Raw genomic sequence first — 5,353 nt, forward strand, 5'->3', positions numbered from 1 at the left:
GCCATCGCCTTGGTGTCGTTCGCAGCCTTTATCGTGCGAACCTCAGCCAGATCAACATGCAATCCCCCTACAGTGCTCTTGAACTTCTCAAAGTGATCACGGGCTCGAGATGGAGAAAAGACTCGCATTTGCGGTGGCTCCAATGTTGCAGGGGTGACCCTGTCTCCATTTGCTCCAGCTGTGGCTGAAGAGCAGGCTGAGACCCCTCAGCTGCATCACCCATACCCTTGCCCGTCTATGGTGGTGGCATGATCAAGACATAAACACTATCTCTGTATCTGCAGACCATGCCCATCAATTGCATCGTCTCTAGGCAGAGGAGAGATGGTATAATGATCTATTCAGCCCCTCTGATACCGTACAAGAGACCATCCACATGATGAGTCGAGTGATGCAGGGGCCTGAGAAGAGCACTCCAACCCTGGCACACTGTCCCTGATGGCGCACGTACTCTACCATGATGTGTCCTTGGTTGAGTGGCTCGCTCTATACAATCGAATACATATAAAGCAGTTCTTGATTGCTAAGGACTCCAGTACTGTCTCCAAGTCCGTTCACTGATTAATTGAGAATGGCATGCATATATCTGTAGGCCAGTCAGGAGAGACATGTGGCCTTAGAAACTCCTGGCTCATACTGTTCATGGCCACATAGTATCCTGTAGGTGTGCTGAGAAGTCAAGTTGCAAGGATAATCTCTCGAGAGCTGCTCATACTCCTCTGTATTAGTGTAAGCCTCGTTGTAGAGCCCAAGTCAGATCAAAAACTGAGTCACGCTCATGCTATGGTACTGTCCAAAGGCTCTGAACTGAATAGCGTCAATATTATCAAAGCTGGAGTATGAAAGGTTGAACTTGAACGACGCTAGCACCTCCAAAGTGAGCATATGGATAGACGGCTCTCGAATGGATAATAATCACCTCCACCTACCCACGAAGATCAACTCCACAATCTTGTCGGCCATCTCATCACCCAAATGAATCTCTCTCAATGCGCTCAAGTTGTGGAATCTCAACTGTCCAAACTTAAGCCTCCACAAGTGCTCAAACCGAACATAATATTCGAGGATCACAAACTCCATGAGCTTAGGAGACGGCTCACGGGGATGCCTGGTAGTTGTTTTCTTCGATCTGGGTGCCATTCCTACAAGAATTGAAAATAAAATGATTAAATTCAACTTAAAAAACAGTTCTGCAGGAATCCACATGGTCATGTGGAAATTCCACACGCCCGTGCGGATCTTGAGGGCGTCACAGCCGCATGGCTAGAATCTCCAACAAACTCAAAATACAACATAAAACCTTTAAAATCTCTTCAAAAAAAATTGACCAATAATTTAAACATGAAATCCATGTGAAATCGACCACATTGAGCAAAAGAAATGAAGATTGGTGAAGATGAAGGGGAAAGGAAGCTTATCGATGAAATGACAATCAAAAACTTTGAATACGACCGGCAAACAATGAAAAGACCTTATAAATAGACTGAGAAGGTCAGGAAGAAGGAAAGGACACATTCTTTGAGTGTTTGGGAGTCTATAAATGAAGAGGTAAAAAACAATTTTAAAGAAAAGTCACACACCTTTGTGTTCGGTACATCCACACAGGCGTGTGGAAATTACCCACACCCATGTGTATCCACAGGAGCTCTTCACAAGGGCATGCACACGCCCCTGTGTGCTCTTGGGATAGAAATTTTAATCTCTGAATGCACCACCATGAGCATGTGGAAATTATACATGGCCGTGTGCCTGACCCGCAGGGGCACCCACACGCCCCTGTGGCTTCTCTGTTCTCCCAAGAAAAAATTTCTAAGTGTTCCACATGCCTCTGTGGAAATTCCACATGGACGTGTGAAAATTCACAGGGGGCTCACAGGAGCAGCCACACGCCCCTGTGTGATCTTGGGATAGAGAGTTATCTCAGCAAGGTTTCACACGGGCGTGTGGAAATTACCCATGCTCGTGTGCTTTCCACATGGTCATCCACACACACCTGTGTCTTCTCGAGATGGAGTTCTATCACTTTGTAGAGATCCACACGCCTGTGTAGAAATTCCCCACTAGCGTGTGGCTGTCACAAGGTAGCTCACAGTGGCATTTACACTTCTTGTGTCTTCTCGGGATGGAGAAGTTGAGCTCTGAAAATAAATACCTGCCCATGTCAAAATTCCACAGTGCCATGTATCTTCTTTGGATGACTCAGAAAAATTACAGGTTCTGAAGAAAAAATTCTGCAACATTCATACACATACAAAGACTACAAATATAGTTAAAAACTATGCAGAGAATCAAGAAAACACACTCAAACGACCTAAAACTTCGGCAGTCACAATGAAGTGCACTAAAACACCAATGATCCACGAGAAAAACATAGCAATAGCACGTAAAAATCAACACACCAACACTAAAGATTTTATTCATGCAAACACTAAACTAAAACTTAGAAAAATGGTAAAGACTTGGGTTGCTCCCAAGAAGCGCTTGTTTAACGTCACTAGGCTTGACATACCTGTCCTTGCCTTACGGGGGTTCATGAATAAATGTTACCCTCTTACCTACAACTTGAAAGCATGATGAAAATAATTTTTGCAAGGTAGAGAGGGAGTTATCGAGTTTATTACTACACGAGGGATCCTAACCTTTACTTCGTACCTTCTCATCCCCACTAGTATTTGGACGCTTCTTGTGACGTCTCCTTGTCCTCTTGAGCTTTTGGATCATCTTCTTCATGACTCCAGAGGTAGGTTTCAACTTATCCTCTAGATCAAGTGATAAGATTTCTTCATTCTCCACTTCTTGATCTAGCCATCCCTCCATTGGGTCAGAACACAATATTTCCTGCACATAATCATCAATCAAATCATCAATGGTGTCAAAAAATATAAAGTATCATCGAATGCAAGAGAATGTCGCATGGCTTTAATGAGGCGATATGTCAACTTGTCATCTCCAACTCTTAGGGGCTGTTTGGTTTGTGGTAATGACATATTACCACGTAACGAGATTACCATGGTAATATGAGTGGGAATGTTATATGGTTGGGAATATTGCGGTAATTTAATATAACCATGTTTGGTTGAGAACTCTTATTACTGGGAATAGTTCATTACCATGTTTGGTTGTCATGGTAATCAATTTGTTAAAATATAAAAAGTTATAAGATTACCATGGTAATCCAAGATAGACACCAAATTTAGTGGTAATAGGATTACTACTTTCTTGATAATATTTATAAGTTGGTAATGTGATATTACCATCCACATTACTACTGGTGCAAAGCCAAACGTGGTAATATTTTTATATTACCACATAACATGTGGTCATCTTTCTACATTACCGTGAACCAAACGGCCCTTAGTGTCAATTCACAACCGTCCATGCCAATGATTGTTTTGGAAGTGCGCAACAATGGCCTCCCAAGTATCAATGGAACCTCGACATCCTCATCAACATCTAATACCACAAAGTCTGCAGGAAAGATGCACTTATCAACCTTCACAAGTACATCCTCAATGATGTCCCTCGGATGTTTAACTGATCCATCGGCCAATGGAAGTATAATCCGAGTGGGCCTAGCTCTCCCAAGCTTAGCTTCTGAAAGAATGCATAAGGCATGATATTGATGCTAGCCCCAGAATTCGCCAATGCCTTCACTTTACACAAGTTACAAATGTTACATGGAATGATGAAGCTACTAGGGTCTTTCTTCTTGTTCGGTATATTCTTTTATAAAACCGACGAGCATGAAGAATCTAAGATCATAGATGCACTCTCCTCCAACTTCCTTTTGTTGACCAAGAGGTTTTTAAGGAACTTTGCATAGCGAGGCATTTGAGACAATGCCCCCACAAATGGTATATTGATGTGCAACTGCTTGAATAGACCCAAAAACTTCTAGTATTGCTCATCATTATGGTCATTCTTCAATCTTGAAGGGTAAGGAATTCTTGGCTTGTAAGGTGGAGGTGCCACCTCCTTCTCTTTAGCTCTCTCCTCAACCTCCACTTCCTTAGGTGACTCAACCATTGTCTTTTCGGTAGGGAGCTTACTCTCAACTTCACAACAACTTCTCAAAGTGATCGTCTTCACATTCTCTCTTGGAGTGGTCTTCGTGTTGCTAGACAAACTCCCTTGAGGTTTTTCAAAAGTGACTTCACAATTTGTCCCTCTTGGTTCTCCAAGTTATGCAATAATGCGGTGTGGTTGTGAAGTATTGCTTCAACTGACTGAAATCTCGTATCTGATGATTGAATGAACTTGGTTAAAGCCTTCTCCAAATCAGTCATTCGGTTCTCCAACCCTGAAACTCTGTTCTCGATAATCGGGGCTTGTTGTTGTTGTTGGAAACCTGATGAAGCCATAGTCTTCTATTGCCTTTGATTACTCCAAGAAAGGTTTGGGTGGCTCCTCTATCTTGGATTGTAGGTATTGCTATACGGATTTCCTTGACCCCCCATTGCATTTCCTACAAAATCCACCTGTTCCACTGAAGTTATACCACCAATAGCAATCAGACAATCAGATAAAGCATGTCCTCACCAACACCCTGTGCAACTCATCACTACCGCCAACCTAGGAGAAGTTAGAGTGTCTATCTTCTTGCTCAAGGACTCAACCTGGGCTACCAATGATATGGCTGAATTGATCTCATAAAGTCTGGCTACCTTCTTCTTCCCTCGTGAGTTCCACTGATAACTGTTCATAGCCATCTCTTCAATGAGCAGTCGACCTTCTTTGGGGTTTCACTTTCTAAGGTACCTCTTACTATAGTATCAAGTAATTACTTTTACTCGGGTTCAAACCATTGTAGAAGGTGTGGGTAATCATCCAATTGGGGAACCCATGTTGAGGACATTTCTACAGGAGATCCTTGAACCTATCCCATGTCTCAAAAAGAGATTAAAATTCTATTTGCATGAAAGAGGATATTTCATTTTGAGCTTCACAGATTTTCTAGGAGGGAAATATTGAGCTAGGAAAGCTTCCACCATCTCCTCCCAAATAGTGATCAATGCTCTAGGTAACAAATCTAACCATTGCTTTGCTCTCCCCTTCTAGGAAAATTGGAAGGCCCTTAACTTGATCGCATCATCCATGACTCGATTAATCTTGACCATTTGGTTGTTAGGATCCTCATAAGCCAAACCATTAAGTTGTGCTGACTGATGTAACATCTGGATGAAGCCTAGATTGAGCTCAAACCTCTGAGCTGCAATCGGTGGACTCACAATGCTAGACCGCGTGCCAAGAACCGTGGATCGTTAATAATCTGAGAGTGTCCTATACTGCCCATGTTGTTCTGCCATATTATCAGACCCTTCAACTTCTATCATAGTTTGATTTATCCGTTCTT

General features: G+C 42.6%; 1 non-coding gene across 1 annotated transcript; it reads left to right on the plus strand.

The window, feature by feature from the left end:
* The first annotated feature begins 4,837 nt into the window (after positions 1-4,837).
* Positions 4,838-4,943, plus strand: LOC120252008. The gene has a single exon (XR_005533562.1). It is a non-coding gene; the product is annotated as a small nucleolar RNA R71 (small nucleolar RNA).
* Positions 4,944-5,353: the final 410 nt, after the last annotated feature.

The sequence above is a fragment of the Dioscorea cayenensis genome, chromosome 20 (assembly GCF_009730915.1).
Source record: "Dioscorea cayenensis subsp. rotundata cultivar TDr96_F1 chromosome 20, TDr96_F1_v2_PseudoChromosome.rev07_lg8_w22 25.fasta, whole genome shotgun sequence".
Taxonomy (NCBI): Eukaryota; Viridiplantae; Streptophyta; class Magnoliopsida; order Dioscoreales; family Dioscoreaceae; genus Dioscorea; species Dioscorea cayenensis.